At 37.5% G+C, this 26,307-nt stretch overlaps 1 long non-coding RNA gene across 1 annotated transcript in view; it reads right to left on the bottom strand.

Annotated features, from left to right (window-relative positions):
• LOC147581830 (uncharacterized) overlaps positions 1 to 26,307 on the bottom strand; it is a 76,922-nt gene that overhangs the window by 17,625 nt on the left and 32,990 nt on the right. The window contains exon 2 of the long non-coding RNA XR_015249769.1: positions 15,860 to 16,021. This is a non-coding gene — a long non-coding RNA (uncharacterized LOC147581830). The remainder of the gene's footprint in view (positions 1 to 15,859; positions 16,022 to 26,307) is intronic.

Here is a 26,307-nt window from a genome sequence, read left to right as displayed (position 1 = left end):
GGTTATATAAATTACAGGCTTTGCCCAAGCAGTTTAATCCTTAATCTAGAGCAGTAGTTCTAAACCTTGACTAAATATTAGAATCACCTGGGGAACATTAAAACTCTTGCTCCTTAAGGCAGGACTCAGACCAATTAAATTAGAATCTCTGGGGCTGAGACCCAGGCATCAGTGTTTTTTTTTTTTTTTTTAATTTCCCCAACGGGCAAAGTTGAGAACACCGATACAGGCTCATCTGATGTACAAGCCATCAAAAATGAGAAAGTTTATTCAACTGAAGCACATTCATCAATTTTATATACCAACCAGAATAACTATTAAGTTCTCAGTGAGAACTTTCACTGAGTTAGGTGCCAGTCAAAAATTCTAGAATATTTCATATGACATGAATGTGCTATAAAGAGCTCCAAGCATAAGGGGTATGCAAGCAAATTTTCCATTTTCCTGTACATGATATGAAATAGCTCCTTTCCATGGCTGTATTTTAGTTGAAGATAAATATGACTGGTCATGGTAAAGTTGTAGAATTTGCAAAGGACTTCCAGTCTTTCCTGTTTCTATCTTTCTCCAAATCAAGTCAGATGCCACCTTCCCACCTCACTCTACCCCAGCCCCATTGCCTAAGATGACCCTCTGTAAGGGAATGGGCAGAATGCTGAATTTTGTTTCTTTTCCTTCTGTGCGTCATTCATACTGATGTGCTACCTACCCTGCATTTTAGGCTTCTCTTTTTAATTTTATAACTACAGGCTCTCACCCAACATGTTTACAAATGGAATCTGTGTTGGCATCAGGACGCATGGATGGGGGGGGGGGGGGAATCAGTTTGTGCCTCCATCAAGGTCTCCAGTCCCTGTTCTAGAAGGTTTGGAGAAATGCCTGGAGGGGCTGAAGTTGATCGTCTCGGATTTCCCAGAGTTAGAAGTTTGTTTCTTCCCAACTGTCCTATATCAACTGGGGACTAGGAGTGTGGAAGACCCTGGACCTCTCTATTAATCTCCCCAAGAACACTCCCCTGTGGCAATCAGATCATTCCAAGACAAACCCAGGATAAAGACTGAGAGCTACCAAATGTAGGGAAACGTACCCAGGAAGCCTCAACTCAAGGCCACTAATGAGAGAGGCAGGGCTGCAGGGACCTTCAAGTTTGGTGGATTAGGTGGCCCCTAGGGCTGAGTACTAACCCTGGACTGACTGTTTTATCTGCTTACAAGTTTAATCCTCCCCACAGTGCCGGGTGGCAAATATTATTATTCTCATTTTGAAGATGGGGAGATTGATCCTCAAGAGGTTAAGTGGCTCACCCCAGATCACACAGTTATTAAGTACCTATGCAGCTTTGTGTACATTCAAAAATTGAGAAGTAACGCTGCATGTAAACCTCCAAATTCCATCATAAGTGTCTAAATCATGGCCAAGACCAATCTTCAAAAAGTTGGGACATAACAATTAAGTGTCATCTGACCCCTTTCACTCCAACTTTGGAAGATTAAAATGTAGTGCACTCATTTCTATTTTATAATGTAAAGCATTAAAGAAAAGCAATAGAGATTTTAAAATTCTTCAGATTGCACATGGTAGGGGAAGGGTGGTTACTGGTTATTGAATTTACGGTTACATCCAAATTTAAACTTTTTTTTTAATCTGGTATAGGCATTTGCTCTCTCATCTCCTAAATTAATAAAGGGATTCTTTTTTAAGCAAAGCTAATTTTCGAGATTTCCATATTACATTTTAAATATTACAGCCATAAAAGCCCAGAAACACAGACTGTGGCCTGGGATATCCCAGGTGGATGGAGTCCCAAAAGTGATAATATGATTTATTCTGGACAGTAATGTATCCAGTGTGCATCAAATTTTTATCCTTATACTTTAGACACTTGCCTACCAGGCATATGTTATAAAACATACATAGATGTATTCCTGAGGAGAAAAGAAATATATAGATAGGTATGGTTTGTCCAAAATAGTGTAGAAAAAAATATGTGCATACATGTCATTTCTGACAAGGCTGTTTTGACACAGCTGTGCACTGATGCAGCTGTTTCCATGCAGGGGATTTTTAAATACTGCCCAAAAAACAAACCATTAAACCTTCAGCTGTTTCTATTAACAAGTAATGTGTGAAACAGACATATACTTCCCATTCTAAAATCTCTCCACAGCCTTGCACCTCACCCTTCTGTAGATCCCCACCCCCTGGGGTAGAACACAAGGATTAAGTGGGGATCTGGAATGAGGTGGGGTCAGAGATGGGTTGAGGATGAGGGATGGAGTGAGGTTAGGCATTGTCTGGCAGACAAATTATATGTGACCAGAAGTTATATGTTTACCACACTTACTCATCTCAGAGAAGGCCATCCATCATTCTTAGCAAAGTGCTTGTGCATTCTCTGAGAATTCACTTATATCTTAAACAGTGTGCTAAATTTACAATGGGCATACTCCTTTACAGTCCTGAATAAACAGACATCGTGTAAAAATGCTACTTCATCTGTTTTACATTTGAATATTTAGAGAACATTGTGGATACCTCTGAGTTTGGAGATTTCCTAATTATGCACACTTGATTTGATTGGATGTGTACCACACAGTGAGATGGGAAAGGATCTTGGAACTACCATGATTCCCACACACACAAAAAAAAACTTCAATCTATTTTCTAGCAGTTCTCTCAATCCTTAATGAATTTTTTTTCTATTTACAAAAGTAATGCATACTTAAAGAATTTCTGGAAGTAGATAAAATAAAGAGAATGGAGAAACGATCAAGGATAGTCAGGGGTATCCGTTGCACCCATTACACAATAACAAGTGATTTAACATTCTAAAAGAGAAATGTTACTACCACCAAGTCAAAGAGGATAAGTCCAAAGAACCATCTGAAACTAGCTATTTTAGAAAGGCTGCAGCAACATGTCTGATTTGGAGAAATGCCTACAGATGGTCACACCTAAATCCTCTTTTCCAACATATTGAAGACATGTCTTTTCTCTCGTATACTCCTTTTGCATTTTTCATTCAATTGCTTTACTAAAGTCTCCGTGGAGTGAAATCAATAAACTTTTTATGTCCTTGCTCCAAGCAAAGCTCTGACGATTGACTTTGGCTATCTTACTAGAAAGAAATATATACAAGTTGCCCACTATATTACAAAAGACTACCTACTAAATTAGTTAGGACTACATTGTACAGTATTACTAATTAAACAGATAGTCCTGATTTGGTTGTCTAATTGAAAACACTGTTAGTGGGTGAGTGCGTTCCTAGCTATAATTTAGAACAGCAAAATCTATCTCTGGGCTACTGTGGAAGCCAATGTGTATATCCATTGTTCAGTATGGAAACTATTTCTCCTGAAAGAAGGATTTGGCGTTTTTACCTTTGGGGAGTTCTTTGTATGTCATCTGGTTTCAATTTCTTCATGGGCTTCATGCCCCAGTGAGTGTGTGTATATGTGCTTGGGTAAAACATAAGTAAGCCAAACATATCACTGTTGATTCATATATGTATGAATATATATCCACATTGTTTCAAAGTAAAACTGTTACACTAAAGTACATACATACAAGAATGGAGGAAATTGAAACCTGAAGACACAATGTATAAAGTTGTAAAATCAGGATTGAGTTTACAAATTCCCTATATTAGGTCTACAGCACCACTGCACAACTAACAAAGTAAAAATCAGAAAATCAAGTGTGGCTAATCTGTATAAAGCTAATTATTAAAACACTGCCATTTCACATGGAGCTGCTTAGCACATAAATATATTACTTTATTAAATTTCTTTGCGCCCTTCCTGAATGCTAGGCACTGGTTAGTCATTAGGGATATAGTCAGGCACAAGATGAACTAAGTCCCCAATCTCAAGAAGCTTACAATCTGGCAGGGTAGACAGACAAAACAGGTAAACAAACAATTATATATAATTTCAGATCATGATAATTTCCTTAAATAGAAATAAAGCAAGGTGGGGGACTTCCGAATGACTCCAAATCAAGGGACAGAGTAATGATGTTTGAGCAGAGACATGAATGAAATGAGAATTAGCCACGCAGATGTAGGAGGGAAACATGTCCGATGGAGGGGAAAGCAAATAAAGAAGATTTAAGACACAAAAAACATGGTGTGTCCAAGAATCAGCAAGGCCAGTGTGGTTGGAAGAGAGTGGGAAAAGAGAGAGAGGAGAATTAGGCAAGAACTGGAAGAGGTCCTCTCAGACAGAGGAGGAAGCAGTCGCAAAGGAGCAGGAGGGGCCAGCAAGGTAGGAGTGTGTGTGGCATCATGGAAGCCAAGAGAAAAAAAGGCTTCTGGAAGGAAGAAGTGATATACTGCGTCAAATGATGCCAAGAGACCTAGTAAAATGAGAACTGAGAATTAATCATAAGATATGGCAAACCACAGTTGTTTCAGTGGAGAAGAGATCCTTTCCAAAAGTTTTTTAAGCAGAGAAATGGAGTCCTGACTTTAGTGGAACATGGGATTGAGAGGTGTTTCTTCTGAGAGACACTATGACATAATAAATGGCCAATGTAAAGTTCAACAACAGTAACAAAGATAAATTTTGCACTATTTCTTGCACGGCATTAGTGTGCAAATATCACGCACACACACTCCCACACTGAAATTCCCAAACACTGACTTGTTTAGTAATGCTGTCAGATCGTTAACTTCCTGTCTGTATTTCTCTTCACCCTGTACCCTAACCTACAGAGATAATTTGCTTCCCAGGGATCCTGAATGTGTTAACAATATAACTTACTGTAAAAATCCTCAAAAATGCCATCTTGAGGAACACACCAAAGTAAGTCAAAAATGATCATTTCTGGCACAAAGAGCATATGATTGTTCACCTTTTGAGATCCAATCAGAATGTAATCAATGTTAGTATAACTTTTTTATTCTGAACACGATTTTGGAAGAAATGTGTGTCTCCTCCAAACACATACAAACTGATCTGAAGGACACTGGCAGAATATGTAAATCAGCACATATATAAAGACCAGTGGATTTATGGAAAGAGTACAGGTGAGAAACCAGACGAACAAGATGGCATCCCAGCTCTGCCAGGTACTAGCATTTTACCTCAGCCTCCCTGAGCCTCAATATCCTCCTTTGTACAGAGGACATAACGATGTCCAGCTCGGAGCAATGTTATAGGAAATAAATGAGTAAAAAATGTAGGTAGACTGTCTGGCACATATACAGACATATGTGGTCAATAATTGATTTTTATTATCAATTCAATTAGGTATGTTTTAATTTATATTACTATAATATTTTTATCCTCCTCCAATGTTCTTTCATTGCATAAAGGTGCAATGATGTACAGTAGTAAGGCATTAAATTCTTAGAATTAGTTCCCCACAATCAGTTGAAGCTGATAGACTGTAAGAAAGCTGTTATCTCTTCAGTGATAACTACTAATTCCTTTAGAAGAAGGAGGAGGAGGAGGAGAAAGAGAAGGAGAAGAAGGAGAAGGAAAAGGAGAAGAAGAAGAAAAGGAAAGGTACATCGAGCTTTCTACTGGAAAGAAAATCTGTTTGGGAAATGATCATATAGGAAATTTATCCTTGTAAGAGAAAACATACTAGAGCAGTAGTATGTAGTTGTTGTTGTTTATTTATTATTGTTTATTTTGAGAGAGAGAGAGAGAGAGAGAGAGAGCACAAGCAGGGGAGGAGCAGAGAGAGAGAGAGGGAAGAGAGAGAGTATCCCAAGCAGGTTCCACACTGTCAGCACAGAACCTGATGTAGGGCTCAAACCCACAAACCATGAGACCATGACCTGAGCCAAAATCAAGAGTCAGATGCTTAACTGACTGAGCCACCCAGGCCTTAGAGCAGTTGTTTTTAAACTGGTTCCCAGACCTAGGGGTTCCTCGGAGGTGTCTTAAAGGCCACAGTGGGGGTAGGACTGGAGAGGAGATGTTCCGTAGGGGGTGGGGGTTCACTCTGCCTCGACCAGAGCACTTCCACTGACATCTGTGTAGACTTTGGATTCTACATCAGATTTCATTTGAAGAAACACTCTTAAGCTAAAAGGACATTTGAAATCCTTGCCTTAAGAGGCCACAGTGATTCACTACTCACTCAAGTCCTTTCACTGCCATTCTGAGTCAACAAATGTGATTTAAGTAATCACTAAAACCAGACATAAAATTAAATTACAAACACAGTGCCTAATTCAAGTTGGAAGTGAGGCTTAAAATTGAGTGGCATTAAAGAGAGAGTTGCTAGATATCTCAAATGGTTCATTCATGAGGCACCACGTCATTGAAGACACAAGGAAAAACTTGCTTAGCTTTACTTCTTGTACACTGTCCCATACAGTCAGTAATAGGATTTTCTCCTCTTCAACAGTCCCCAGTGTAATGGTGAGTTGGAAAATTAACTCTAAATTTCCTCTTTTCAAATGCTCATAACTCATCTAACCCTTGAGGGAGAAATTCTCACACACTTTCTCAGGGTGAGGGCCATGTGATTCCCATTGTCTTAATGGAAATCACACTTCTCAAACCCTACCAAAGACTTTAGCAATTTAGGTATCCACATTTCCATAGCCAAAGCTGTTGCTTTTAATTTCCTCTGGGTGTTCTTTCCCTCCATTAAAACTGTTGTTAGATATTTATGATGCGTATCCAGACACAAGATACTTGTAGAGCCTCTCTTTCCTCCTCCCATGGTGTCTGTCCATAATACCACAGTTTCTTTACCCCAATAATCTTCTACTTGTTACAAGAATTATGTACTAGTCAATTAATTCATAATAGGCATAGTCCCACTTATCGTAGAGACTATGAACTCATATAACTATTATGCCCAAAACTTTACAAATGTGAAACCTCTTTTAACTTCAAATATCTTAATGGATTTCCTCTTAAGAGTAATTGCACTGTTGGCATCTGAACATTAGAAAACACACCATGGCAAGAACACACTATGGATTATAAAGTCCTAATAATGAACCTATACTTGCTTAATTTTAAAGTAGGTTTATGTATGTTAATCACAGCATACATCTGAAAATAGGACATATGTGTGAAATATATCATGTATCCAATCTACAGACAAGCTTAGCACAACCATGGATTTGTAAAGCCTTCATACCAACTCTGGGTCCTCCAGAAATCCTCACACTACATGTTGCAAACTTCTTGTAGAGGAGAAAGTACATGGTCTCTGGAGCCAGAAAATCCCGGCTTAAATCATAGGTGTGCCTCTTCACAGCTACATGAATTTATCCTGATTCCCAGCTTGCTTATCTGATAATTTTAACTTCAGGATAAGGGCTGTGTACATTAAAATACATATAGCATTTCATATGCAATAGTAATAATGGCTACTATTTGTTCCATGTTTACTATGCATGACATATTAGCCTGACCCAATTTGCATATCTATACATTTTTAAGACATACACTTATAGACAACAGTCTTATGAAGTAGATTGTCATGGTCAAGAGAACCCACATCAGAGTCTAAGCATCTGGATTCAAATCCAGGCTCCAGGTATCTAAAATCTACTAGCAACATGACCGAGGACAAGTTATTTAACTTCCCCAATATTTTCTTCCGCATTTGTAAAAGGCGATAACATAGTGCTTACTCTACGGTAATAATATTAAGCAAGTGCTTAACATAGTGCCTGGACATAGTAAGTATTAGATGGGATTATTATTATTATCATTTTAATAATAATAAATGTGACCTTGCCCAAGGTCACATAGATAATAAAAGGCAGAACTGGGACTCTAGTATGATTTCTCTAATACACATTTAATAGGTGTTGGCTTCTTTTAAACATATGCTTGCTCTTCCTTCTACCAGTCCTACGTAGGTTCACCTCTCCTGGATAATTGCAAGGGAAAGTCAACTCAATCTAAACAATAAGCAGCTGCAATGGCTCCAGTCACAGGCCAATTTATGCAGACCACCAGGAGAATGAACTCTGTTTTCCCACATGACCCCTTCCAGGGAACAATTAAGACAGAACCAGTGAGGCAACAAAGACTTAAAAATCCTTGGGGCACCTGGGTGGTTCAGCCAGTTGAGCTTTGGACACTTGATTTCGGCTCAGGTCATGATCCCACGGTCATGGGATTGTGCCCTGCCTCAGGCTCTGAGCTGAGTGTGGAACCTGCTTAAGATTCTCTCTCTCTCTCTCTCTCTCTCTCTCTCTCTCTCTCTCTCTCACACACAAAAGAAAAAAGAAAAGAAGAGAAAAGAAAAGAAAAGAAAAGAAAAGAAAAGAAAAGAAAAGAAAAGAAAAGAAAAGAAAAGACAAGACATGAAAAAGAAGAAAGGAAAGGAAAAGGAAAAGGAAAAGGAAAAGGAAAGAAAAGAGAAAAAGAAGTCTTGCAAATCCTTGACTCATTGTATTGGTTCAACCCAGCTGCAGGTTAGACAAGCAGCAGGCACAGTTTCCAGAAGCACTTCAAGCACACAGACCCAATAAATCCATGAACACACAACCCAGGTCTATGCTCCATGATTTCTCATCTTTCTCCTCTACATAAGCCTCTCTAAGATGCCTTTGCCAAGCTTCCCTCAACATGACATTAACCGAATCAGGTTTTCACACCTTTTCTGAATCTTAATGCGTTGATTTACATAAGAATATTCTCTTCATAATATATTTACAGAAGGAAAATGCCCTCATACCAAGCCAATTCAGAGTGGTGCATGCCCGGTTAATTCTTTTCAGAAACCTGGACTCAACTTAGTGAAACCCTAAATACCCACTCACCCTACTCGTAGGGTCAAGTATCCAGATACCAGGCAGAAACCTTCCTCTAGATCTCATTGGCCAGATTTATCTTATTGCTAACGATCTTTCCACACAAAATCCCCAGCCCTAGACACTTTATTATTATTAATTCAACATAAATTAATCAAAAATTAAGAGTTCAGACACAATGTCTTTCATAAGACCTTCTACCGCATGCAAGTGTGACTTATAATCCTTAAGTTATATTTCTATTTTAATATATCCCAGTCCCACCCAGTAGCCTTGATACAATCTCTCCTCTCTATCAGTACAATGGCATCCACTTCTCATTCATACCACATGGGAGTTGCTGTTTAAACTTGACATCAGAAGTATCTGAAAAATTCCAAAGGATTGGAGGAGTAATGAAGTTCTCAATACCAGCTTTGTACCTCTGCATGATGCAAAGACTGAACTTTGATCACATGACCTCAAAGTCCTTCACCATCTGCTTTCTCTCTGCATACCCCTGAGAACTAAATTTTTTTGAGTCCTTTCTTCTCAAAGTTATTCAAAGATTCAAATTTGGGGTTTGGTCTCAAGTTTACATACACTCCCAAAGAACCCTCATTTCTGAGCAATATTCTAAGGGACCATGCTTTGTGATCAGTAGTACAGCCTCTCTACCGTGTGCCTCCATTAGACAAAATCGTCACTGAAATACAAGCAAAGTGGATTAACATGCCCTCAGCAGAAACAGATAAACACTGTACTGAAAGCTTGGTCTCCATTACTGCTGAGATTAATAGCGCCTTTTAAAAGATTATAATTAAAATTTCCATTAGAAGCCTGCAAAGCCTTCTTTGCCAAATTGAAAAGGACAAAACTAGTACAAAGAGAATTTCCAAGTTTTTGAAAGGTCATTATGAACACTAGGGTTTGGTTTTTGTTTTTTTTTTAACTATTTAAAAAAAACTTTTGGCACCACCTCTTGAAACAAGTTGAAAGACAAAATAAGCTAAAATGTGAAGCCTGTAACCAGGGTGCTCAGTCAGCCAGTTCCTTGCCAAAATAGTCCCAGAATCATAATTCTGTCGCATTACTCTCGCCTTTCATGTCTGAAGAACTTTCCTTTGATGAACTCCCCTTGCACTGTGGCACTCCGCAGCATTCTGAAGGCGAACTGGGAACTTGGGACCACCGTGGCAGGGCACTTCCCCACAGGGCAGGCCTTCAGGAGGAAGACAGACAGATTCACCCAATTTAGGGCTCTCAAGAAGCCCTGAGGATCTAACAATCCAAAAATTGGGCTAAAAAGCAACAATAAGCCTCAATCTGGAAGACGCCCAGCCAAAGCTGTTTTCTTCTCCCAAAACAAACTCACAACAGTTGTATTACTTTTTTATTTTAACTCTGATAAACTCTCTGGACTTTCTGCTTTATATACATGACCAAATTTGACCACTAATTCAAACAAATGGTTGGCAATTAAGTCAATTACTATTATTGGCTGCATAATAATAATCACAGGAGTTTAGAAGTCACCTCCGTCCAGCTGGAGCTCAAAGGGTCAAGAAGCCTTAGGCAGGCATCTATAAAAAAGCTGAGGGAAGAAACTTTTTTGTAATCTTGTGAGGCATCAGGTTTCCAGGCCGATGGGCTGGCCTGCAGTCTCATTGATAATCCTTCTTAGAGGGTAAGGAAACAGAGTATGAAGACTGAGAATTTATTTCAGGAGCTATACTAGGCATTGCACAGTTTAAAGGAAATAGAAACAAGTGCCATGGCCTAAAGGAATCTGGGGATTTTGAGCAAAATGGCTTCCTGGCAAATCCCTTTCCAAGCCAAACCTGTTTCTCTTTTTAAAGTAGCAAATAATCAGCACCATTCGTACCCACCCCTCCCCCCCACACACACGTTTTCTCAAGCAATCAGCTCTCCTATTCTTCCAAATAATCACTATCATATAATGAGCACCAAGCTAAATGCTTCCCATCTTTTATCTCATTTAAACCTCACAACACTCCAAAAGGTAAATATGTTTCCCTTCCTGCATAGATGAGGAACATGGAAACAAAATTTTAGAGAGGTTAAGCAACTCGCCCAAGTTTGCAGGTGGTAAATAGTCAAAGTGAGATTTGGACCCAATGAGATTTGGACCCAAGTGTTTCTAGTTCCACAGCCACCTCTAACAACCACTCGGTCTAGTAGGAGGAACAAATATCTAGTAAACCCTACAACATTACACTTCACTTTTTATAATTCCTTATATTAATATTCCATTATTTAAAAAGGTGTGAGGCAGAAAATAGCATCATTTAAAATGCTCAGAATACTCACAGTAACATGAATTAGTATCCACAAACCATGAGCTGTGGGTCCTAATTTACCACAAAATCTTGTAACTCCTAATTTCTTCCTTTCTTTCTTTCTTTTGAGAGAGAGAGAGAGAGAGCAAGGGCACCAAGTGAGCGAGGGGCAGAGAGAGAGAGAGAATCCCACAAGGGGCAGAGAGAGAGAGAGACAGGGACAGAGAGAGACAGAGAAACAGGGCTCACCTGAAGCAAGGCTCGTGCTCACACAAGCCAGGGCTTGAGCTCACCCCATGTGGTGTTCGAACTCATGAACCGTGACATCATGATCTGAGCCGAAGTCAGATGCTTAACTGACTGAGCCACCCAGGCACCCCATATAATTCCTAATTTCTTGCCCCCCAAATTTTGAAGGGTGTTTCTGATTTTAAGGCAAGAGATACCATTTCAAGTAGCTGAGTTTCAGAGGCAGTGGAAAGATTATCTTTCCTTTTTCCAAAACAAAAACTTCCTCTTCGTGATACTTAAGATTTCTTTAATCCTTAATATAACAGCAAAACAGGTAACATATGTATAAAATTCAAACTAAGATGGGAACGACCAAATTCATGACCATTCCTGAAATCACATTTGAATGGAAGAGTGAAGCAGGGCCCTAATACAGTCGTTCTCAAACTTGGTATCAATCAGAATGACCCAGAGAGAGTACTAAACAGACTGCTGGGCTCTGTCCCCCATTATTGATTCAGTACATCCGCCATGGGACTAAATAGATTCTCAGGTAGTAATTTGAAAAATACGATTTCCTCATCTCAAAACACTTCATGCTGCACTTCACCATTAGTGAATGGGAGGTAAGGGATGGCTCATTTAGTCAAGAATGAAAAAGAATTAAAATTCAGAAGCTTAGATTTCTCTGGGCATGAGTGTGTTTTGGTTTGTGCTGTGTTTACTCTTAGAAAAATGTGGCATCCCGTTTTTATTCTCAAAGGGCTTTAAATGCTTATTTTAAAATGTCCTTTGAAATCAAATAGCTCTTTAAAGGCTGTATTTTGATGATCTGATTGTAAATGAATGAAAAGCATATGGATTAAGTCACACATGGTTTTAAAGAGTTACAAAAGTGTCTAACGAGACACATTGAGAGTTTACCAAATTTAAATGTTTGAAAGAAAAAGCCACAGGATAGAAGAAAGCAAGCTGACTCTACTCTATTTGAAAGGCTAAGATACCTGTATGTAAATATCTATACATTAAGAATTTGAGCATCACCGTTAGGTATCTGTATTTGTATTTCTGTATTTTCTGTTAGGTATCTGTATTTCTGCCAAGGGTCTAATATGTTCTCTTATAGTATTCCAGCTTAAGAAAACCATCCCAATACACAAATATAAAACAGAAATTCTTTCCTGAAATAGGAGTTTCAGATGAGATAAATACTATTTTGCTTTCTGACCATGCCTAAAATTCAGTACCTAATTGTTATAACCATGGTAATTGTTATTACCGTTAGGGAATTATATACATATACAACAAATGTGCATTTAAAATGTATTTTAAATATTTAATATTTTTTCTCTTAGAGATTTACTTTTTCTCCTCCAAGACCACACTCTAGAATAATGTTACCCTGTGCTTATTGCACAGAGTGAAGGGATAAGGCACAGCAGAAAAGGGAGAAAAGCAGAAAAGATTCAAAGGGGGGATCTACTTGGATTTGTATTCCAAAGCCAATGAATTTAAGTCAACTGAGAGAAAAGAAAAAAGGTTTGGTTAGGGGGTTTGAACAGGTGGGTTTCTATGTCTGTGGGGAAAGAAGTGGAAGCTATGTATTAGTGGGGAGAGTGGCCAGACTAAGAGGCTGGGCCCAGAAGACCCAGAGACAGAAGTGCAACACCTATTATGAAAGCAAAGTCAGCATCTGGGCTGCACTTGAGTGAATGTTAAACATGACTTCTACTCTGTTACCACATCATCATCCTTTTCTGTAGCAGTTAGAGCTCTTTGGTTGGAGATAATCTTACATTACTGATTTATTCCTTATGCTTATTTTTCATGGTCAGTCTGTCCAGAAACATGTCTATGTTATTAAAGTTATCATGCTACTAAAGTTTTCAAGGAACCACATTTCAGTTTTGATGATCATCTCTGTTGTTTTTTATTTTGTCTGCAGACTTGGTTGCTTTTTACATCATTTTTGTTATTCCTTTTCTTCTGCTGTTTTTGTGTTTCTTCTGTATTCTTTTCCTATCTTTATAAATTGAATGTTTAATAGTTTCATGTCACTTTTTAAAGAAATACATTGCAGGCTATAACTCTCCCTCTGAGTGCTGCTATGGCTGTATCTCACTAATTTTTATATGCACTAGTTTTATTATCATTTATTACAATTATTTCAAAATTCCAATTTATATTTCCTCTCTATCCCCTAGTTTAGTTACAATTATGTTTTCTAAGTTCCAAGTGTATAAGAATGTTTAAAATATTTTATTATCAATTTGTAATCAAAGGGTATTTTGGGTGGGAAATATGGTCTTTATGAAATCAATTAATTGAGCCATTTTTACACGTTCCATGATGTTCCTGGAAGAAAAATGTGTGTTCTCTAGTTTTGGAGCTTAGTGGTATCTAAATCAAGCTTTTAAACCATAGCATTAAAATTTTCTATATAGTTATTAAATTTTGCCTTACTGATCTATTATTTGTGACACTCCCACACACCTATATATAAGCAATTTTATTAATTTGTGCCTCATCTCTCCTATATTTCTTTTTGTGTACACAAGCTGATACATATATGGTTTATTTTGCCTTCTCTTACACAAAAGATAACATACTATATATACTTTTCTGTGCTTTGATTTTTTTCATTTAAAAATCTATCCGAAAAATCCCCTCAGTAGCCAAAACAATCTTCAGAAAGAACAAGGATGAAAGTATCACATTCTCAGATTTCAAACTATACTACAATGCTTTGGTAATCAAAACTGTAAGGTAGGGGTGCCTGGGTGGCTCAGTCAGTTAAGCATCTGACATCAGCTTAGGTCATGACTTCACGGTTTGTGAATTTGAGCCCCACATCAGGCTCTCTGCTGTCAACACAGAGCCCACTTCAATGTTTATTTATTTTTGAGACAGAGAAAGACACAGAGTGTGAGCGGGGGAGGGTCAAAGAGAGAGGGAGACACAGAATCCGAAGCAGGCTGCAGGTTCTGAGCTGTCAGCACAGAGCCCAACGCAGGGCTCGAACTCACAAACTGTGAGATCATGACCTGAGCCGAAGTCGGCCACCCAACCAACTGAGCCACCCAGGCACCCTGCACAGAGCCCACTTCAGATCCTCTGTCCCCCTCTCTCTCTGCCCCTCCCCTTCTCACATGCTCTCTCTCTCTCTCTCTCTGTCTCAAAAATAGACATTTAAAAACAAATTTTTTTTAAACTAAGTTAAGGCACAAAAGCAGACACATAGAATCAATGGAACAGAATAGAGAGGCCAGAAATAAATCCACATTTATGTGATCAATTAATCTACAACAAAGGAGGCAAGAATATACAATGGGAAAAGGACAGTCTCCTCAATAAATGGTGTGGTGAAAACTGGACAGCTACATGCAAAAAAATTAAACTTGACCATTTCCATACACCATACATAAATATAAACTCAAAATGTCTTAAAGACTTAAGTATAAGACTTGAAACCATAAAACCGTTAGAAAAAACACAGGCAGTAAGCTCTTTAACATTGGTTCTCATGATATTTTTTTTGATCTGTCTCCTCAAGCAAGGACAACAAAAGCTAAAATAAACAAATGAGACCACATCAAACTAAAAAGCTTTTGCACAGGAAAGGAAACTATCAACAAAACCAAAGGGCAACCTACAGAATAGGAGAAGATATTCACAAATGTTATATCAGCAAGGGGTTAACATCCAAAATATATAAAGAACTCATACAATTCAATAGCAAAAAAAAAAAAAAAATCTGACTTAAAAATGGGCAGAGCACCTGAAGAGACATTTTTCCAAAGAAAATCTATAGATGTTCAACAGGAAAAGATGTTCAATATCACTAATCATTAGAGAAAAGCAAATCAAAACCACAATGAGATATCACCTCACACAAGTCAGAATGGCTAACATCAAGAAGACAAGAAATAGCAAGTGTTGGCAAGGATGTAGAGAAAAGGGAACCCTCGTGCACTGTTGGTGGGGATGTAAATTGGTGTAGCCACTATTCCTCAAAAATTAAAAATAGGACTACAGTATGATCTAGCAATTCCACTTCTAGGCATTTATCCAAAGGAAACAAAAACACTAATTCTAAAAGACATTTGCATCCATATGTTAATTGCAGCATTGTTTACAATAGTCAAGATTTAGAAGCAACCTAATGTCTGTCAGTAGATAAATGGATAAAGAAAACATGGTGTGTGTATGTGTGTGTGTGTGTGTGTGTGTGTGTGTAGGTATATTTAATGATAATGGAATATATATAGATGTAAGTATATACTGGAATATAAATATATGTATGTGTACAATGAAATATATGTGTATATATGTAATGGAAAGTTACTCAGCCACAAAAAGGAATGAAATCTTGCCATTTGCAACAAAATGGATAGACCTAGAGGGTATTATTATAAATGGAATAAGACAGAGAAACAAATACCATATGATTTCATTCACATGTGGAATCAAAACAAACAAAACAAATAAACAAAACAAATAAACAAAACAAAATAGAAACAGACTCAGATACAGAGAACAAACTGATGGTTGAGGTTGAGGAGAGAGGGGTAGGGAAATGGGTGAAATAGGTAAAGGGGAGAGGCACCTGAGTGGCTCAGTCGGTTAAGCAACTGACTTCAGCTCAGTTCATGATCTCCCGGTTTGTGGGTTCAAGCCCTGTTGCAGGGTCTGTACCAACAGCTCAGAGCCTGGAGCCTGCTTCAGATTCTGTGTCTCCCTCTCTCTCTGTTCCTCCCCTGCTCATTCTCTGTTGCTCAAAAAATAAATAAATGTTAAAAAAAAATTTTTTTAAGAAATAGGTAAAGGGGATTAAGAGATACAATCTTCCAGTTACTAAATACATAAAGAAGACATGGGTATGTAATGCCCAGCATAGGGAATATAGTCAATAATACTGTAACAACTCTGCATGGTGACAGATAATAACTAGACTTATTATGGTGATCATTTTGTAATGTATACAAATATCAAATCACTATGTTATACACCAAAACCAATAAAATATTGTATGTCAGTTATTCTTCAATTAAAAAAAGCACTCTATATGTATTAATAGGTTTGCTCCTTATCCTTTTCTATAGCTATGTAGTACTCCATTGTGTAAATGTACCATAATTTAATCATAATGTACCAGTGTATAATGTATGAGCATTTAGGTTGACTACAATATCTTGTAGTTACAGATAATGCTTCAATGAATAATTTTTTTACATATATTTTTGTATTTTGGGAGGTATATCTTTACGGCAAATTCCTAAGGGGGCGTTCTTGGGTCAAAGGGGAAACGCATATGTAGTTTTATTAGATGTTGCCAAATTCCCCTCCATAGAGGATGTAACATTTTGGCAGTCCCATCTGCAGTGAATGAGAATTCAGCCTGGCACTTCCTCACAGTCTGGCCACCAGAGTATGTTGTTAAACTTTAAAATTTTTGCCAACCTAATAGGTGAGAAATATTACCTCAGTATACAATTGATTTGCATTTCTCTTATTATGAGTAAAGTTGAACATATTTTCATGTTTGAGATCCATTTTATATCACTTTTGTGAATTGTCAGTTCATGTCTCTTGCTCATCTGTCAATTGAATATTTGGCCTTTTCTCCTCAAATGTTAATTTTTTTAATATACATGAGATATAAGCACTTTATAATACATATTGCAGATCTTTTTTTCATAGCTTGTCACTTGGTGCTTTTTTTTCCATGAAAAAGGTTTGTTCGGTTTTGTTTTGTTTTGTTTTTTCGTAAAATGGATCAGTCTTTTCTTTTATTGCATCAAGACTTAGATCATATTTAGAAGACTTTCTCCTATACATGGGTTATAGAGGAATTCACCAATGTTTTCTTCTAGTTTCATTTTTTACATTTAGATCTCTCATCTGTTTGATGCTTATTCTTATGTGAGGAATAGATCTAACATTTTTTTTTTCCAAATAACTATCCAGTTGTCCCAAAACCATTTATTTAAAATTCCATCTTGGGGCACCTGGGTGGTTCAGTCGGTTTAGCATCCAACTCTTGACTTCAGCTAGGTCATGATCTCAAGATTCATGAAGTCAAGCCTCACAATGGGCTCTGCACTAACAGTGCAGAGCCTTTTGGGATTCTCTCTCTGCCTTTGTCTATCTGTCTGTCTGTCTCTCTCTCTCTGTCTTTCTCTCTCCCTCTCTGCCCTCAAAATAAATAAATAAAATGTTAAAAATAAAATAAAATAAAATTCCCTCTTTGTCCCAACAATTTTAGACACTACCTTTGTCCTATGATAAATTTCTGTATCTACTTGAATCTATTTTGAACTTTCTATCCTATTTCATTGATCTGAATGTATATGCACCAGTACCTCATTGTTTTCATTACTGATTACCTTAATTATTGAAAATCTTTTTTTACACAGAGCCATAGTAGTCCCTCCCCTCCACCACCAACCCAAGGTGCTTCCTTTTGAGTGTTTATTAGCTATGTTTATGTGTTTCTTTTTTCATACAAATTTTATTACCAATTTGATTTCCTCCAGGTAAAAGGCTTGATTGTATGTTTGTTGGGATCACTAATGTATAAATTAACTTCACGAGAATGATATTAAGATGCCTTATCCAAGACCAAGGATGTTCCGTTTGTAGTAGTTAGGAGTACTTTATAATTTCCACGTAAGTTTAACACATTCCTTAAGTTATTCCTAAGCTTTTATCTTTGGAGGTGGGAGGGTAATAACTGTAAATGGGTTTTCCCTCCACTATAACTCCTAAATAATTATTTGTGCATAAGAAAGCTATTTCTTTTAGCCTATTAATTTTACATCTTGCTACTTTGTTAAATTCTTTTAATGTTTAAGTTACTTTTATCATTGATTCTCTGGGGTTTTTTTCAGGTATCTATCTGCAAATAGTTGTTCCTTTTTTGCAATTATTATGCCCCTACTTGTTTTCCTTTATCTAATTATACTGGCTTATACTTCAAAAAAAAATGTTAAGGAGTAGTGAAGACGGTAGGCTTACTTGTCATGGGCCTGGCCTCTGTGAGAATGTGATTTTTAGAATTTAAGTATAATTTTTATGATATTAACGAAGTATCCATTTATTCCTATTTTCTACAGTTTTTATTAGAATAGAATTTCATCAAAGTCTTTTTCAGCAGCTATGAAAGTATTCATATGATTTTTTCTCTCCTGAGATTTATTATATAGTGAACCATATCAATAGATTTTCTAATATTGAATCATCTTTGCCGAATTGATATAAATCCCACTTGGTCATGGTTTATTGTTTCCTTGATGTGGTGATAGGGTCTATTCACTAATATTTCACTAAAGATTTTGCATCAAGGGCACCTGGGTGGCTCACTCAGTTGAGCAACTAACTGACTCTTGATTTTGGCTCAGGTCATGATCTCACAGTTCCTGGGATTGAGCCCCATATTGGGCTCTGCACTGACAGCATGGAGCCTCCTTGGGATTCTCTCTCTCCCTCTCTCCCTGCCCCTACCTCTCTTTCTCTTTCTCTCTCAAAACAAATAAATAAACTTAAAAAAATTTTGCATCCATATTCACAAATGACACAGTGTTGCTACCTTTATCAGGCCTGGATATCAATGTTATACTCACTTCATTTTAAGAATTTGGATATTTTTTTCTCATTTTCTTCTTTTTTCATACTCTAAAACAATTTATATAGCATTGGGTTTATCTAACCCTTAAGGTTTAATACATTTACCTTATGAAAACTTCTGGGCTTAGTAGTTCCATGATAACTTTCTCTATTTCTCCTTGAATATTGGTCTATTTAAATAAAAATTTCTACTGGGGTCAATTTTAGTAAATTTTATTATTCTCTATTATCAATGTTTAATGTTAATATATATCCAATAGATCTGCCTCATTGATTATGTTCATTAGCTCTTCTATATTCTTAGCTTTTTTTGTCTACGTTGACTATCTTGTATTGTGAGTGGTAATATTGAAGTGTCTATTATTTCTTTGTCTTGGCATTTGTAGTGGGTTGAACTGTGTCCCCCCAAAAAAAGATATACTCAAGTGTTATACCTGTTAATATACCCTAATTTGGAAATAAGGTCTTTGCAGATGTAATTAGCCAAAAATCTCCAGATGAAATCATCCTGGATTTAGGGTGGGCTCTAAATCCAACAACTAGTGTCTTTATAAGAGAAAGAAGAAAGACATGTGGACACAACAAACACAAACAGAAGGAAGAAGGTCAGGTGAAGACAGGCAGAGACTGAAATGATTTAATTATAAACCAAGGAATGCAAAGAGCCTAAGAAGCTAAGAAGAGGCAAGAAAGACCCCTCTCTAGAAACTTCAAAAAGAGCGTGGTCTGCGAACACATTGATTTCAGACCTTCAGAACTATGAGAGAATAAAATTCTGTTATTTTAAGCCAACAAGTTGCAGTAATTTGTTAAGGTATCCATATGAAACCAATACAGCACTTAAGATATAACTCGGCAGATAGAAAATACTTGTCTTTTATATTCTTTTCTTGAGTTTCTTGAAAATGCTTCCCAACTATATAATTTGTTTTGATAAATGTAATGCTAATTTATTATATTTATTAATAAATGTAAAGACTTTTAATTTGTCTTTACAGTCTTGTAATTTTATTATAATAACTCACAGAGTTCATTGTTTTGAGTCGATTTTCCCAGAATTACCATGAGCTTTTTCAATAGTTAGATTTAGGTTTTCTCTCATTTCCATAAAGTTTTCTTGGATTATAGTTTTGAATATTAGTTCTGTTTCATTGTTATGTTTTATCTTTTCCAGTGACTCCAATTATACTTAGTTTGGATTTTCATCACCTTTTAATTTAATCATCTTTGCTGGCCCTTTTACTTCCTTCTTTATATTATTTTTCTCTTGACTATTTTTCTACCTTTTAAAAATGCCTTTTACTAAATTATCATTTAAGTCTATTCTCCATTGGGCACCTTGTAATTTGGTCTTCATTGCTGAGATTATTTTTTCCTTCAGTATCTTTCCCAATTTCAATCAATCCTCAATACATTTCTTACACTTTTTAGTATTTCTGTTCTTAATACTTGACTTTCTTATTCTCACTGGATTTTTTAATAGCTCCAAATGCTTGCCTGATATCAAATTCAGTGTGGAGTATTGCACTGTAACTTTCTTCTACTCATTGATTGATTCCTTGGGGGAAATTTTCATCAGTTGAAATATTTTTATTTTCACTTTTATTTTCTTCTTCCAGTACCTTCCAACTGAGTCTGATTTTATCTGTTATGCGTTAGGATTTCTAGTTCAAGATCACCCTCTTCTGTCAGTAGAGTGAAGTGCAGTTTCTTTAAATGAATTACATTGTTGGCAGGGTGAAAAGGAGGAGTGGGTGTGTTTTCTTTTTCTTTTAATTTCTGGATGTTTCTTAATTCTTCTTTATTACTTCCTTCTTTTCCTTCTCTGCCATTCTTCAGGGAAAATCCCTTTTCTCTATTTGCTTGGAAGTGTTAAGAGTTTTAAAAGGTTATATATGGTGCTTCAACAGTTCCTGGTACCCGGTGGGTACACATTAAATATCAGCTATGATTATATATTTAGAATACTGAAGTCTAGATCTCATTCCCAATAGGGGCTTCAACCTAGACTTCTCCTTCTCAAAATCCCTAGAATCAGCCAGGTAGACCTTTATCTACTTTATCTGTTTTCCATAACTCCATCATCCAATTTGATTTCAGCATCCACATACCACTTTCACTTTCTGAAACCTCTTTTAGATTCTGGCTTCGTTGTGTGTTCAAAGTTCCCTTATTGCATTTCATAAAAACAGTAATAAAAAAAACTAAAACATTTATAGGACTCTTCATAGCTTCCATTCGAAAACCAAGATAACTTTCCATCCACATCTGATAAGAAAATTCCCCGCAACAGCACTGAGGACGTAGGCTGAAGGCTGCCTGTTGGAATTTATATCTGTCCAAGCACTAAGAATGTGTATGATTCCTGTCTTTCCTGTCCATTTTGGATAATCTTATTGCAGTAAGCTAGAACAGTCTATGTTCCAAAGAAGAAGGTAAAGCCCTGACAGCCAGCTGCATGGGGAGAATGGGAGAACAGTCCCACACCCGTATGTGTATAGAAACAGCTCAGGTACTTTGAGTATAATTGCTTTACACTATAACCTTTGCCAACTATACAAAATCAAAAGCTTCACACCCGAATTCCCTCTAGGGAATTTATTTTATTATTTCTGAAAACTGAAAACAAAGCATCCAAGCCAAATAATTTTTTTTTAATGGCAGGAAATAGGAGATGGGGGAGGAAAGACAGCATAGGGAAAGGAGAAGACACCAACTCCAACATATTCTAGTGTAAGGCTTAGAGAAAGTTTTATTGTATCTATTGTTGGTCAATATCCTTTTCTGTAAAAACTCTTTTTTAAGCCTATAGGTCAAAGTCAGCCAGGTTTCCTGCTAAAAAAGCCACCCTGCTGTGAATAATATAGAGGAGAAAAAAGTAGAGTCAGAGGACTGAGTACAGACTGGGCAAAGGATAAAGGACAAGATAGAGCTAGAGGCCAGGTCTCTGAAGGAAACACTTGAGCTAGGTCCATCAGGTTGTTGCAAAGTGACATGCAAAATAATACGAAAACTACCAAAAACTGGCAAAAAAGTATGCTTGGATTTTTTTATGTAACCTGGTAAAAGGACTGAGTTTTGCATCAAAGTTTGTACGAAGCTGGAAAGGATCCCAGGCAGATGACGAAATTCCTACATCTAGGTTATGATAGGAATGGAGTCTCCTAAAAGGTTATAGTAGGAATTATGTCTCAGTGCAATAAAAATTTTAATGTATACAGTGGGAGGAAATAAATATGTTTTCTGTATGGAAAGATGGAAAATGTAGAGAAATAACACTACAAAATGTTGTTGTTTAATACCAAGGTCTCTTTTCATAGCTCCCTCAGTGGCTTCGGTTAAGGACATTGGCTCTGAAATACTTATGATAAGTATTGAAGGTATTGGTCCCATCTCCCAGGACCACCATCGGTAGGAATAGAATTAATACCTGCTAATCAGCCCAGCATTGTATTGCCTCAAGCAGTACAGGTGGCCACATCCAGATGAAATGCAGAAATCACACATCCCTTCTATTCCTGTGTGTTCTTGCCTAGTGATCTGTAATTCTCCTGGCTATAAACTATTCTTTCCTAGCAACAACATACCATGATTTCACTTATTCATTAATACCAGCTGCTTAGCAGTGCCTGAAGGTATCAGAAGAAATATGTGTCGATGTTTTTACCATATGGTTTTTTAAAAGCTGATGAAGCCCTTTCATGTAAAGCTGGGGTTGGCCACGCACAATGTGCACACAGCAACGTCCAGCAAACCTAAATGGGGATCAAGGCTCCCTATAAAAGGAGAGTTCTACTGTCTTCATCACTTTTGGCTTATGACCTTCTTTGTACTTAGGTACTAAGATTATCTAAAAATATCTCAGGCAGTGTCACCACTATGAATTTATAAACTGTGTTCCAAAGAGTGTTCCTTATTTCAAGAATTAAACCTAAAGGCAAGGGGTATGATAACTCTTTGGGTAAAAATGAAATCTCTTGTCACAAAGGTGTTTCTGGCTGACAGTTATTTGCATTATAATTTCTTATTTCAGAGCCATGCTGAACGATAATACTTTATCAGAGATGTTTCTATTATGTGGAATATATTGTTTTTCAGTAACTAAATGCCTATTCTGGTCCAGGCATATTTTGTGCTGAGGACATGATGTGAGTAAGTTAGACACTGTCCCCATCTGCACAAAACTATCTATGGGAGAAAACAGATGCAGCATCAATGATGTGAGTGCACTGAGTGTGACGAGTTGGAGAAAAGGGTGTATATAACAGGTGAGCCAAATCTAGTCTGTGAAGCCAGAGAAGATGATGTCGTAAAGAAAGTGATATTTCAACTAAGACTTACTGGGGACAGAAGTGTTGGAGTTAGCTAAACAGTCGGAAGAAGGATTTTACCGGAAGAGGGCACATGGAACAGGGGCAAAAGAGGGCATGCCTGAGTGGCAAAGTTCAAGACACTTACAGATGTTTGATATGGCCGAGCTAAATAAGCATGTGAGAGATGGTGAGAGGTGAGTCAGGACGTGTGGACACTGTTCCAATCATGATAAGTACATTCAGCTTTATGTCAAACGCAACAGAAAGTAATGAGAGCAGGGGACAGGCTTGATCAGATACACATTTTCAAATGATCACTCTGGCAGTTGCTGGGCAGGGGAGGAAGTGGATGAGTTGCTGATGGTCTGTACTAGACAGTAGTTGTGAGGATGGAAAGAAGTTGCAATCCCCTGAGGTATGGGAGTGGCAAATTGCATTTCAGTTCCCAGGCACTGGTTTCCCCATTCTGCCAAACATCTCCAACCCCAAAACCATGTACATTGTTTTGTCCATTCTCTCTGTGCTAAGAAGGCCCTGCCAGGTACCATAAGCCATGGCTGTTGATAACAAATACAACCAGAATTTTGGCTATAGCTGCCAGACAAATGGAACTAAAGCAGACCAATGCAGGGCCTGCAGGGATAGGGTTTTGAGACTTACTGTGGGATCAGAATGGAGGTGACAGCAAGAGAGAGAAAAGGAGTGGATGGAAAAAGGAATCACCAGTTACCCCTTCATCTGTCTTCCAAACAGTCATGAGAAAAGCACTCTTTTGATAAATGTGGGGGTGTGCACCAAGGAAGCCCGACACAGCCAGATTTCCTTCTGCAAGATAGATCTTAAAGCCTTGCTGAGTTTGATTACCTAAGAAACACTCTTGGCCATGAAGATTTAAGAGCAGAAAACCAAACGAAATCAATACCAGAAGATGCTTTTTGGAGGCCATTTCATACTGTGGCAGCTAGATATGCGTGAGATCCCAAGACTAATCCAAAGGCCTTCCACTTGATGGAATGGCTTACCGTCTGTTATGACTCAGAGACCTACACCCAGGCCATCACATGGTGTCGTGTGAACACTAACTGATCAACACTGATTGGCAGGCCAAAATTATTCACATCTTGGCATTCAGTCAGCCTTCGAGGAGAGAAGCAATGTTCACCTGAGTGTAATTTTTTTGGACAAGGCAGGTGGTAGCTGACTGACAATAGGATATCCAGGCAGATGTTTTAAAGTTGAAGAAAGTTGACACTAAACTGAAGAAATGTTATGAATGTATAATGAAATATAAATCAAATGAGCAAACATATCTGTAGAGCAACACAAGATATCCAAAGATAACACCAAGCTTATGTACTTATAGAAGCTGATGAGTTTTTTAATTAACTTTTTTAAATAAAAGGTCAACTTGACATTGAATGTGATAGAAAAAAAAAAAAACTTAATAAAAAGACCACCCAACCACTGAAGCTGCATCAACAAAACAAAAAATTTAAGCAATCATTACATATTCATAGATTTTTTAAAAACAGCATTTACATGCATGCAGAGTCAAGAGAACTTTTGACCAGAATCTGGGGTTCTCCATCATTTCAGAATCATAAATATGACCTCAGCCAATGGTGTTTGCTCCTCACATGAAGCTGAATCCTGGGTTAAAATAAAAACACTAAGTTTCTCCTCAATTCAGTTTGGACATCATCAAAAGCCCCAACAAAAGCACAAAGTTCTTTGCTCTTGTCATTTCTTGGCCTCAAGATAAGCAATTGAAATTACTTTATTGGTCAGGTAAAGAAGAAAAGAAAGGCATTTGCCTTCACATTTTTATATCAGTTGAACTTAGGAGAATTTGCTACTCTAAAGAATAGCTCTGGAGAACCAAAACTGGCTACAACTTTTTTTTTTACCTCCTTCCCACCAAGAGGTAGAATCTAAGACACCTCCACTTAAATCCTGGACAGCCTCTGTGATTACTCTGACCAATAGACTATAGGAGAAGGAATGGTGGGGCAGTTTCCATGCCAGAATATGGTAGCTGCTACTTCCTGTCACTTCCAACACTCAGCCTGGGAGAACCAGATGCAGTGTAAAAATTCAACTATGAGACTGCCATACTGTGAGAAAACCCAGTCTTGCCACTGGGAGAGGCTTCATGGAGAGACAGGTGCCTGGCCAGTCTCAACCTGTTCCAGACAAACCAATCTAGGTGCCCAGGCACGGAATGAGAGGTCATCTTGGACTTTAGTCCAGTTGAGCCTTCAGATGACTCCAGCCCCATGTGACATCTGACTGTAACCACATGAGAAACAAACAAACAAACAAACAAACAAACAAACAAAACTGCTGTTTAAGGTACTAAGTTTGGCGTGGTTTGTTACAGGAATAGCCTTTTGTCAAAATCTTGGTGCAATGTTCAATAGTTAAATTCTACAGACTTGTGTCGTGAGAGTAGCTCCTAGCCATAGGTAGCTGTTTAAATTTGAATTTATCAAATTTAATATTTAAAATCCAGTTTCTTAGTCACACTAGCCACATTTCCAATGCTTAACAGCCACAAGTGGCTGATGGTCCTCTTATTGCATAAAGCAGATTATAGAACATTTCTATTATCACAGAAAATCCTACCAAACAGCACTATTACAGAACAACCCAGAGCAGTACTCCTGCTGCTCTGTAGAAGGATGAGGCTGAGAAGGTACATTTTGACAATGCATTCTGTGCACATACACCCAAAACTAATTCAAAGCATCGTCCTAAGACCTAGATCTAACTGAACTGAGGTAAGAAATTAAAAACTAGATCCAAATATAGACGAAGGTTGATAACACTTGTCCAGGTTTAATTTTTCATAGCACGAATCCAAAAACAAAAACAAAGCCAAAAACAAAAACGAAAAACAAACCTATTTGTTAATGGCATTCTTCCAGCAGTAACTGGTCTCATTTTGTCACTGAACATGGGAGAGATTCTTAGAGGAAAAAATTATCTCAAGCTTAGCCTTGCAAAGCCGAGGCAAGCATGCTGCTGTAATTGAATAGGACATTATGCAGAATTCATAAAGGCTTTTGCCTGACAGAGAATCATTAAGATAAATCAACTGGAAAAGAACAAGGAT

This window comes from Puma concolor, chromosome B1 (genome assembly GCF_028749965.1).
Source record: "Puma concolor isolate L17-30 chromosome B1, mPumCon1.1.hap2, whole genome shotgun sequence".
NCBI lineage: Eukaryota > Metazoa > Chordata > Mammalia > Carnivora > Felidae > Puma > Puma concolor.
The sequence above is the reverse complement of the archived record's forward strand: the minus strand, read 5'-3'. Positions and strand labels throughout refer to the sequence as shown.